Here is a 12,589-nt window from a genome sequence, read left to right as displayed (position 1 = left end):
AGCCAAGAGAGCGTGCATATCTGCCAAAAGTGCATGCCTTGCAAGCCCTTTACATTCTCTTTTATTGTTGTTCCAGAGAGAGAACGATTTTGTTAGAAGGCACCCTGGCCAAGGTACAAAAACATCAGAGGGCATGGTACTCAAGGGTATTACCAAAAAGTAAGGAAAACAAACCTGCAGTCGAGCTCTTAAAGGATTGACAAGATACAAGCCTAAACTTGAATTTTGTTTTGCAAGGAAAAGATCCCTCCATCATTTAAGAAAACTGCCCAATGGGCTACAACCTGTCCCCGCTAGAGAGGGCTACATCAAAATGAGGGGAGAATCTCCCAATGAAAAGGTAAGATATGTACAACGATGGCTAAATCAGGATATGGGAGGAGGAAACAACCACACCGGTGGGTGGTACTGCCATCCAGGCGCTCCATGAACCATGGTGGAGAAGGGCCATGGTCTCCAGAGTTGCAGGAAGGCCTCGCGGCACTCCCGCATGCAGTCGGAGCTTCCTTCAAGTCTCTCAAATTGTCCAAGTGTATGGATCAGCTCCAGCCAGATGCCACGTACAGTCTCCACCGGTGGGACAGGACTAGCCCCAAAGATGCGGAAGCATCAGGCTCTCCAGATGAACCACAGTGTTAGGCTGCAGATGAGCTCCCAACAACACTCTTTCAGGGCTCCACTCCTGAGGTACAAGCTCTATGGCAGGCTGGAGTGTAGGCCGGCCCTCCTATATCACAATCAAATTGCTAACTAAAGCCATCTCAAAACGAAGTGTTAGGCCCGTGAGAGGGGACCAAGCTATAGCACCCCAAGTGTACTAGCTGGCTTTAGAAAGTGTAGGCATCAGCCGAAGAATCCAAAGCCAAACCTATTGTGCAATGGTGCAATCCCACAGACACTGGCGCTAGGTCTCTAATGGATGGTCACAAGCAACTAGCCACTCGAACATGGTGCCTCTCCTCGGCTATCTGTTGTCCTACAAGCGCCCCCAAAAATCTCACAAGAACTCGGTCGTGAGAACCCCCTCCTGCCAGTGGTCCGCTGCAATAGGACAAGCCTCTCTCCGTGCTATCAGTATGTGGAGCCCCAACCGAGCTGTGTACTGAAAAAAGGGGATCCAGGTGATCGGCTAGAGTAAAAGGATCTCACCAAAACCATCCCCCCCAGACCCACTAAACTCGCACCAGAGGGTTGCTCTCCCAAGCCCATAACTGCTAGAGTCCTGACTCAAGAGTTGACGGGTCAAGGTCTTTCACATAGATCCTCCCATTGATGCCCACAACTCGGATCCGCTAAAAGCAACGCTTGGCCACCTCTGGTGCCTCGGTAGTGACTTTGTGAAGGCGACCCTCTCTCTGAGCCTCAAAGAACATGTAGAAACCTATGTCTGAGCAAGCCCTAACTGCAATGAGGACCTCTAGTCGGGTGAAAGCCCCCATCCAGCATGGAGCTGCCGGCTCAAAAGGGGTGTGCCACACTTCTAGTATAGGCTCTACAATATCCTGACACGTGCTTTGCACCCCCCTCATCTCTTGCAGCTGAAGGCTCTGAATATCCTCAAGAAGTGTTGTAAACTGTAACCAGTCCCCAAAAGTGCGGATTAGACCCTCTCCCTTGGGACCCCAAGAGACATGAGGTTGTTGGAGCAAGCAGCAGCTATGGGGAGTGGAGCCGAGAGCAAGCCATGAAAAAGGGATGCAGAAGAGGACGAGCAGAGAGTATACGAGAGAGAGAGATCGACTCAAAAACGCTATATTTTTTATTGAAAGAAACCTTACATATAAAGTAAAAATGCCATGCACACTTAACTTTAAGTGATCCTCCTCGCATGCATCATAGAGGGAGTTTCCCATAGGCTGACATCTAAATCCGTGAGGGCTTGGAAACCCAACAATCCCCCCCTCAAACCCGAACTGGACAAGCAACTCATGATACCTCGAGTTTTTGGTATACTCGTCAACAGTGAGTTTTAGGTTTTCTCACAACCAAGGATTTTAGTTTATCCATAACCTGGTGCTAGATCAGTAACCCCCCCTTAAAAAGATAGGGTGTAGGCCAAATATGTAGCTACCAAAAGTGGAGTTTTTGGTTCACTGCCAAACCTTGGGTTTAAGGTGTACCCAGTAACCTCATAAGAAGCGGACAAAATGGTACTTGAGAACATAAAATGATAAATTGGGAGGTCTTACCACTCATGGGTGGCAGTGTCTATAGCCCGTACAATTATTTTGACTAAACAACATGAAAAGAGTTGATCTAATAAATTTCCTCATCAACAAAATATATTGGAGATTCAGTGTCTCCCTCAACCACATGAATTTGAGTTTTACCCTTTTGAAAACACTTATTTGACGGATGATTTGTTTTACCACAGTGAACACAAGGATTCTTCTTGAAACAATCTTTCGTCTGATGATTGTTGCGCCCACAAATGGCACAAGTTCTGGTTTCATTGAATGGTCGAGATGAAGCTACTGTAGCAGCACATTTAGTGACTACATATGCACTGGAAGTATCAGAAGAACTGGTAGGTGACACGGCATTCGAGACTGTATATGCCCTGGGAATAATAGTAGAATTGGTACTAGGTACCCTGCGTTCTTCTTCCTGCAATGAATTGATGATACCATCCAAGGAGGGCAGCGGATCTTTCTCTTTCAAAACAGTAACAATCTGATGAAATTTGTCAGTCAAACTTTTTAACAAAATGGCTATGAGATCTTCTTCTGGTACTGAAGCTTCGACATAAACAAGTTGAGTTCTAATACTCTTCAGTCTATTGGCTAAGGCTGTAATATTTTATCTTCACGCATGCGGATGGAATATAATTCCATTTTTAAACTCATTTTTGAATACTTAGCTTTGGCACCGAAAAGCTTCTCTAACTCTATCCAAGCAGCACTTGAAGAATCAACATCGTCCAAATAATGAATAAAATCATTTTCTAAGGAGGTTAGGATAATACCAAAAGCTTGTTCGTCTTTCCTCTGTAGCTCAGCAGATAGTGCCCTTGTAACTGCTGCGGATGTGCCGGATTCGTCGGCTACGAGAGGCTTGACTACATTCCAAAGATTTTTCCGCATCAGATAACCTTTGACTTTAATTTGCCAGGTATGGAAACCAGATCCATTAAATTTGTCGACTTTTGATGCCATATTTGACAAACAATTGAATTTGATTTGTTATCGAAAATGCCGAAACTGAAATTGGCAGCTATCGAACTATTGCAATACTGAAATTGACAACTTTCGAATTTGAAGCCGATCACCAAAATGCGCACAAAAGACTTGATGATTTGCCAAGGGTGTGAATGCCAACTTGCTTGAAGGCCAAAGGTAAAAAAAAAATAGGGCTGGCCAATTAAAAACAAAGGTGGAAATAAAATTCTGACGATTTTCTGCTGCTGCAGACAAATACACAGCGATGGCGCAATTTGTCGAAAGCCACAGCCATGCTCAAGGCGGGTTCAATTTCAGCAGATGACGTCGCTGAAGTGTCGAAAACTCGACAAAACGCCAAGGTGCATCTATTGATGCCGGTTCTCTTGCTTCGATGCAGGTCGACAAGCTTTCTTTCTTCTCTGCAAGCAGCGGTTCCTGCCAAGCTTCTCGAGCACAAGCCTAAAGGGCTTGATTCCAGTTGTTGGAGCGAGCAGCATCTATGGGGGGTGGAGCCGAGAGCAAGCCATGAAAAAGGGATGCAGAAGAGGACGAGCAGAGAGTATATGAGAGAGAGAGAGATCGACTCAAAACGATATATTTTTTATTGAACGAAACCTTACATATAAAGTAAAAATGCCATGCACACTTAACTTTAAGTGATCCTCCCTGCATGCATCATAGAGGGAGTTTCCCATAGGCTGACATCGGAATCCGTGAGGGCTTGGAAACCCAACAGAGGTCGCTACCAACCATGTGACCTAGGGTTCTATGTAAGTGATGACCAAAGGGTTTTATGTAAGTAGTTGCCTCAAGCGCTGCTCAAGGCATGTCACATGCACATCTAACCCTATGTGTACATGGACAAGCTACTTCACGACATGGGTTCAGTTCAGTTAGATTAGAAAGTGTTCTGGCACTTTTGTGAGTCTGTTCGCAGTCTGTGCATGTCCAGACACTTAGAGTAGATGCATATCCTCTGGTTGCACACAACATGATCATCAGATTTCCATCAAAACCCACCAGTAGCATTTTTGCAGTGCATAGACCTATTTTCCCTATTTTTTGACATTTTTCACTTATTATTTTTCAGTGGCTTTTGTTGGGAACTGGGCAGGCAAATTAACCCAGCAAGTATATAAAGAAACCTAGCACTAGCACTTTCTGGCAAAAGAGGCAGCAGGAACTTCGCGTTCAGTAGGCACCTTCTCAGCGGAGACCCCCAAGATGCCCTAGCGTTTTTGCATCACAGCAAAGGCCTAGCGTTTTTCACACAGCAGATCAGCCCTGGCGTTTTTGCATGGAAAATCAGCCTCGGCGACAACAAGGCACCGCAGACATGCCCTAGCGTTGGCAGTTTTCCACAGAGAGACAGGTTAGCCCTAGTGTTTTTGGAGCAGCATAACAGCCAGCGTTTTGCAGTTCCGTCGCGACAAGACATCAAGAAGGACCAGCATTTTCAGTTTTCAGTATTTAGACACAGTAGAAGAAGTCCTGAACCTCGCAGATCTCTCCTTCTCGCAGCAGATCCTCACCACACAGTCAGATCCCGCGAAGTTTGCAATTTCAGCCCGGAAAACGTGGATTTCAGTATCTGCATTTTCGGCGCGTAGTCGTTGCATCATCGCCGACATAGAGTCAGAATTCAGCAGATAAAGATTTGCAGATTTCAGCCATTAGCGTTTTCAGATTTCAGCCCGTCTCGTCGTCGTCGACATCGTCGGCAATCCAAAGCATTGTAGAGATTTGTGCAATAAATAGTAGACCGCTCTCGCCATAGAGAGTAGGGCCTTTGGAGGAGGGTTTGACAACATTTATGGTGTCGTATTCTTCTCTCTCTATCTCTCAGTCTCAGTGACTTCATTCACAGTGTTCACCACTTTGTTTGTGTCCATTGCACTCTCACTAAAGGAACGGAAGGCTCTCCCTTCCGTAAGTAAAAGGAACCCTTGAGCACAATTCGGAGCACTCATCTTGAGCAAAGTTCAACATTCACTTCCGCTGCACCTTACTAGGCATGTGGTTTGGTACTCAAGGCTACTCCGTAGCTGCTCCCAAGACCGAAGCAGGCTCAAAGCAAAAAAATCCTCCATCTCCTGCTCAAGCCCACTCTTCGCAACTCTGTGAAGATCCAACGAGTGGGAGGGCTCCATGGGTCGCCCGTCTGTGGGACCCGGGCACGAATTCAATGAAGCAACAACTCCTTCCAAGGCTAGTATAGCCTCTACAATATCCTGACACATGCTTTGCACCCCCCTCATCTCTCGCACATGAAGGCTCTGAGTCTCCTTAGGAAGTGTTGTAGCCTGTAGCTGGGCTGCAGTGTCACTCTACACGGAAAGACAAGACAGTTATAGTTGGTCGTGGGTTCACACTTGGTGGACTTGACACGTGGCAAGAGTGGTGGTTTAGAGGACACCGTGGCCAGTTCTTCTCCGCCACAATTTGGGGATGGACAGTCAGAGATATTTGATGTTATCTGTTGGTTGCCCTTTTGGGGTTGTATATATTCTCACATTTGCTTTAGTCTGTTCTAGATGGTTTATGAGACTTGAGTCTAGCGTCGAGTCGACTCGAGTCTACATCACACACAGCACCCTCCTTGCACATCTTGAGCCTCGACACCCCCATTGTACCTGTGAGTTTTGGGCTTGGAGCAGAGAGTGTGCTGCCATGCCAGAGTCTATACTCGTTCATCTGAGCTAGTCGAGTCCCTTGTTGTTCAGGTTCTACTATCGAGTCTGTTGTTCTATTGAGTTATTTTTTTCATCGTCTACAGTGTTTTCATTCTGTTGGGAGTGAGATTTCATGCACATTGCACTCAGGAGCACCCACACTAGAGAGCATGACACATTATTCCTGCTACAGGTGCTCTCATTTTTGGCACACCCAGTGGGACCTCAACTGAAGTTTCACTCCGTTGTGCCTACAAGTCAAGGAGCTAGCTCATTTAAGCTCTCGCATGTGTCGGTCTGCTAGTCTGGACTAGAGTAGCCCAGCTTGTCTACCCAACTCAGTCCTAGACCAACTGGTCTACTCGTCTTGCTCTAGTCACCCGTCTTGGTCCAGTCACCCGTCCTGGTCTAGTCTCTCGTCCTAGTCTAGTCTCTCGTCCCCCGGTCTAGTCAATCATCCATGGCTAGTCTCTCATCCAAATCACTCACACTGGTCTAGTGGAGTCTATACCAGCTAAGTAAAAGTCTTAGTGCCCAAAGCTTGGGTGGGTTCTGATTACTGCATGACACATACAAGGCAGTCCAAAGATCAACAAAGTCCATTACTGAGTCCTCTGAAGTAGTATCATCGAAAGCGCCAACCCTTTGTGCCGATTAGAAGTCCACCAGCCCTGTTACCCCTACCTTCCCACGCTGCTACCTCCACTCCCTCAAACAGTTCTTCACCTCCCAGGTCACCTTTGCTGCTAAATTGGCTTTATCTGACAGAAAAATAATTCTAAATGAATTATTGGATTTATAAGTGAGAGGGTTTTCTCGTTTGGAACACCAAGGAAATATAATTCTAGATGAATTATTGGAATTTTAAGTGAGAGGGTTTTTCTCACTGGAGACATCCGAGTACAGAGTATTCCTAGTGCGTCATTTAGAGTAATGACAAGAGTACTGTGAACGGGAATATCTGTAAGGCCACCAGGAACGGGTACTTCTGATGGGTCAAATCCGATGGGTGACAGGGAGCATCGAAAAGAAGTATCCGACCATCCGGAACGGACAACTCTGATGCGTCATAGGATGGGTGACATAGATCATTGTGAAGGGGATTGTACCGTAAAGTTCGGTAGGAAAGGACTAGGTGATGGGTATTCCTGATGCGTCACAAGGTGGGTGACGGGTGCATCCGAAAGGGAATATCCATAGTCGAGAGAAATCCGAATTGGAAAAGAGGAATACGCGTAAAGACGCAAGCACAAGAATAAAGATGGCTTCTGAGAAGATTTTCTTAAAAAGCGAAAAATTTGAACGAGTTTTCCGAGAAGAGCAAACGCTTTCCCGCGAGGAATCTATGTCTGCATTGCATTTGTGCATGTGGTTGCATCCAGGGACGCCTGGGAAGTGCTATGAAAGCATTGTTTTTAACTTATAAGGTTTTATTCAGTTTCTGGGCAGATTCAAACTATTTTTAAAATACGCCGGCCGCCCATTTAATAAGTGGGCAGCCATCCGATAAATAAGGCAACCATTTAGCCAGCGTTTTCTCTTTCTCTTTTTCTCGCAAAACAGCGAAAAAAAAAATGGAAAAAAAAAAGGCCGCGATCTCTACGCGAGCAGCTATTCGTGCCGTGGCCAAGGAGCTATAAAAGCACCACATGCCCTCACTGAAAGAAAGTTACCAACGTCAGCAAGAGAAGACTCTGCCGTCAGATAACGCAAGAGATCGCGAGACTACGAAGCACGGAAGTCGCTTTTCCCGCGAAAGAGCGACGGGTATCTATTGTGGGTTCGCCATACGAATTGTTGTCGCGTGTTTGCGTGTGTGTTTGCAGGTACTTCATCGCGAAGGAGAAACAAGAAGGCTTCGGCCTACGCTTGGGAATTCCGGAAACGGAATTCGGAAATTGTTTGTGAAGTCTCAACTCCGAGTACAGACGGAAAAAGGATTGAGAGCTCGTCTCTCGGATTTCCCTTACGAGAGGGAACGACCATCGAGTCAGAGATTTAGAACGGAGGGGTTTTCTCCGGTTCTTGTGCTTGTAAAAAGATTCTCCCTAATAAAGGATTCTCTTTAAGGGAGGGGACCAGCCCATCTTCTGGTCCCCAATACTGTGTCTCGATCTTCTCACTCTCTCTCTCTCTCTCGATTTATTTCTCTCTATATCCTTTGGCTTCAGTATTAAGTGATAAATTCTATTTATCCGAGTATATTTTATATTGTTATGCGCTCCCTTTTGTGACAGTGGTATCAGAGCATGGTCTCATCTCTTTCTCTGTAAAGGAGGACGACTCTGGGAAGATACGGGAAGAAGCCATGACAAGCCAAGAGAGAAGTAAGCAGGCGGAAACCTAAGTCCTGTAGGAAAAAGCTCGCAGCGTTGGAAAAAAAAATTTCTCTCTGCAAGAAGTGGACACAAGACTTGGGATTCTCTGAGAAGGCAACAAGAGCATGATGCTCAAGAACCTAGAGAATCCAAGAAGCGGAATGCTCGAGATCCTTCAGAATCCAAAAAATATCCATGAACCTTAATCCATAACCATAGCCAAGAAATCCCGTCATTCCGAGAAGGATATGAAGAAGGTCTTTAGACCTCAGAACACTCCGGTCAAGTTTGATACTTTTGACGGATGGGAAGATGTCCCAAAAGCTAACGCTTTCATTCGACAGTTTGAAGTTGCCTTTGCAAACGGACATATCTGAGTAGCGTCGAAGGTGAGGCATGTGACCAAACACCTCAAGGGGATTGCAAGTACTTGGTGGTATACCAAAGCTCTGCAAGGAACTTACAACAAGACTTGGATCCAATTCAAGGCTGAATTTTCCGATGAATTTTTTTCCTCTACGCTTTGAGGAAGGCATCCAAGAAGATTGGGATCGGTTTACCCGATAGGAACGAGAGTGAGTCAAAGCAAGTAGTGGTTCACTCTTGCCAAGGTAGCTCCACTCTCGACCCTCTCTGAGGGAGGAAACATGAAGAAATCCAACAAAGGACTTTTGCCCGAATTTTGTAAACCCATCTGTAAGATACTTTGCAGCAGATGGTAGGGTCAGCAATAAAAGCTGAAAGTGTACACCTTAGTGTACATAGAATCCAATCCCCGTAGTGGGACGGGAACCATTGAACATAGAAAGTTGCGAGTAAGGGAATTCAATCCAACTCTTGAGTTCTTGAATAGAAGACCCTCGAACTTTAAGTGAGAGGGCAGGTTTTTAATCAAAGTTACATCAAAATCATAAAGTACATTGTGCTTGTTTGCTCTTTTGCACGAGGTATGGTTATGTCTAACCGGGACTACTCACTCTCGAGTGGTTATGAGAGCAGGATCAAATTGAAACATTGTTTTCTGAGATGAATTGGTTTGCTTAACTAACCGGAAGGTCAACTATTGATCTGGTATCCGGTAATTCTCGAACAGATTACCTGCTACTGCGGGTAGGAAATTATAAAGGAACCATTCTAACCTTTCCAGCAAAGAAAAGCTTTCATTAAGCTTGAACACACCCCCTACCCAGTAAGGGAAGATATGGTAGTGCTTTTCGCACAAGTGAATGAACACTCTCTTTACAAGGGAAGGAACAAGCGACGACTACGGCCTGTGCTTGAGGAATCCAAGGATTCAAATCCTAGATTATTTGACAAGCGGGTTTTGCTCTAAGATCGAGCCAAGGGATTGTCAAGTTGAGCGTCTTCGCTCGAAGGATCTTACGAAGGGAAGGTAATTTCCCAGGTTCACCGAAACTCTGTCACAGCTTAAGAATTATGTATAATTTTGAGTACATGGATAACACACGAAGATGCAGACCTATGCTAAGGTGGGTTATCTACCAATCGAATTTTTTATTTTTTATTTTTTTCTGCTGAACAGAATGAGATGAACCAACTTCCTTTTTAGGATCTCGACGAGAGTTTGTTATACTCTCTTGAGCGCCTTTTTGCGCGCAAGGATATTCCGACACGAGAATCTCTATTTGAGATATGTTCGGTAGAAGGAATTTGAGTTTCTCTACCGAGAAGAGGCTTTCTGATGGTCGTTGATCATTGAGTACGCTATGTGCTTTTACCATTACAGTAGCAACTTTTGGTTGCGGTATATGTTTCTCCATGAGCAGGTCAAGTAGCATTTACACGCTGCTGGAATAAATTCGAACTATTATGTTCGTAAGAATATAGTTCGCCAACCGTTTCAAAATGGTAAGAACCAAAGAGGGTTCGTTCTATTGTGAACCAGGTTTGAACATACCTTCAGAAAATGCTATGGCTAGAATTCTATCTGCCTGAGATTTTGCAAGACATCATTGATGCTCGCAAAGTGATCATTTTTTATGATTTTGTAAGGAAGAGACGCTAATGGGCGTCGGGAAAACACTGCTGGTGGTAATAACTCGTAGGAGGAAAAAGATTGGAAGGAAGTGCCGCCGTGCACAAAGAATCTTCGGATTGGAACCGTCCACCTACGTTGAGCGACGGCCCGGAACACAGAACCTTCTTTAAGGTGATCTCAAACTTTGTTTGTGAAAGAAAGACATCGAGTTTAATGCTCTATGATTTGGGCATTCCCTATGTGGGAGGTTTAATACCCTCAAGACTACCAGCGCAGCATTATGCACAAAGACAAATACCTAGATTGATTTCTAGGAGGATTATTCTTCTCGGATTGAGAAGGTAGACTTGAGTTAATAGATTCTCGGATGAGGAAACTTCCGATCTGCTGGAAAGACGCGAATGACGAGTTCTTACATGGCTCGTAAGTTTGATGATTGGTGAAGGATATCCTTGAGGTACTAGAGGAATGACATGAACCGATAAGGTAAGTATTGAATTATTGAATTTTTTTGAATTTCTATTTAATTTAATTTTTAAGTTCTCTTTTGAGAAAGGACCAGCTCAACTCACCATTGAGCAAGATTTGGAATTTTTCCGATTTCTCCTCGGCAGTTCAGTTGGACCTCTACAGTTGAGGACAACTGTTTATAAGTGAGAGGGATGTTGCTAAATTGGCTTTATCTGACAGAAAAATAATTCTAAATGAATTATTGGATTTATAAGTGAGAGGGTTTTCTCGCTTGGAACACCAAGGAAATATAATTCTAGATGAATTATTGGAATTTTAAGTGAGAGGGTTTTTCTCACTTGAGACATCCAAGTATAGAGTATTCCTAGTGCGTCATTCAGAGTAATGACAGGAGCACTGTGAACGGGAATATCTGTAAGGCCACCAAGAACGGGTACTTTTGATGCGTCACATCGGACGGGTGACAGGGAGCATCAGAAAGAAGTATCCGACCATCCGGGAACGGCCATCTCTGATGCGTCATAGGATGCGTGACATAGAGCTTCGTGAAGGGGATTGTACCGTAAAGTTCAGTAGGAAAGGACTAGGTGATGGGTATTCCTGATGCGTCACAAGGTGGGTGACGGGTGCATCAGAAAGGGGATATCCATAGTCGAGAGGAAATCCGAACTGGAAAAGAGGAATACGCGTAAAGACGCAAGCACAAGAATAAAGATGGCTTCTGAGAAGCTTTTCTTAAAAAGCGAAAAATTTGAACGAGTTTTCCGGGAAAAGCAAACGCCTTCCCGCGAGGAATCTATGTCTGCATTGCATTTGTGCATGTGGTTGCATCCAGGGACGCCTGGGAAGTGCTGTGAAAGCATTGTTTTTAACTTGTAAGGTTTTATTGAGTTTCTGGGCAGATTCAGACTATTTTTAAAATACGCCGGCCGCCCATTTAATAAGTGGGCAGCCATCCGATAAATAAGGCAACGGATCAGCCAGCGTTTTCTCTTTCTCTTTTTCTCGCAAAACAGCGAAAAAAAATGAAAAAAAAAGGCCGCGATCTCTACGCGAGCAGTTATTCGTGTCGTGGCCAAGGAGCTATAAAAGCACCACATGCCCTCACTGAAAGAAAGTTACCAACGTCAACAAGAGAAGACTCTGCCGCCAGATAACGCAAGAGATCGCGAGACTACGAAGCACGGAAGTCGCTTTTCCCGCGAAAGAGCGACGGGTATCTATTGTGAATTCGCCATACGAATTGTTGTCGCGTGTTTGCGTGTGTGTTTGCAGGTACTTCATCGCGAAGGAGAAGCGAGAAGGCTTCGGCCTACTCTTGGGAATTCCAGAAACGGTATTCGGAAATTGTCTGTGAAGTCTCAACTCCGAGTACAGACGGAAAAAGGATTGAGAGCTCGTCTCTCGGATTTCCCTTACGAGAAGGAACGACCATCGAGTCAGAGATTTAGAACGGAGGGGTTTTCTCCGGTGCTTGTGCTTGTAAAAAGATTCCCCCTAATAAAGGATTCTCTTTAAGGGGGGGGGACAGCCCATCTTCTGGTCCCCAGTAGTGTGTCTCAACCTTCTCACTCTCTCTCTCTCTCTATTTATTTCTCTCTATATCCTTTGGCTTCGGTATTAAGTGATAAATTCTATTTATCCGAGTATATTTTATATTGTTATGCGCTCCCGTTTGTGACAACCTTCCCCTGTATAAGTCTCACCCCCTGTGCTACAGCAAGCTCTTGAACAACAAGCTCCTGAACAGGTAGCCATGGAGGAGCTCAATAAGCGTCCTAGCTAAGGTGAATATAAAGTTTCCGACTTTCAGAGGACCCTCCACAGAGGATATAGACGGCCATGCTAGGAGATTTGTCTCCCTCTGCAGGGGTCGTGGGCTCAACTGAGAAGACGCTTACCTAGTGCTCTTCCCTTCAACCTTGGATGGCTTAGCCGATAAATGGTACAGTCAGTTTGCTGAGAACC

At 45.1% G+C, this 12,589-nt stretch overlaps 1 protein-coding gene across 2 annotated transcripts in view; it reads right to left on the bottom strand.

Moving 5' to 3' along the window:
• LOC147453599 (protein ZINC INDUCED FACILITATOR-LIKE 1-like) overlaps nt 1–12,589 on the bottom strand; it is a 132,175-nt gene that overhangs the window by 15,626 nt on the left and 103,960 nt on the right. The gene's annotated exons all lie outside the window — the stretch shown is intronic.

This window comes from Adiantum capillus-veneris, chromosome 7 (genome assembly GCF_014529385.1).
Source record: "Adiantum capillus-veneris isolate H3 chromosome 7, ASM1452938v2, whole genome shotgun sequence".
Taxonomy (NCBI): domain Eukaryota; kingdom Viridiplantae; phylum Streptophyta; class Polypodiopsida; order Polypodiales; family Pteridaceae; genus Adiantum; species Adiantum capillus-veneris.
This window is presented reverse-complemented; position numbering and strand designations above follow the sequence as displayed.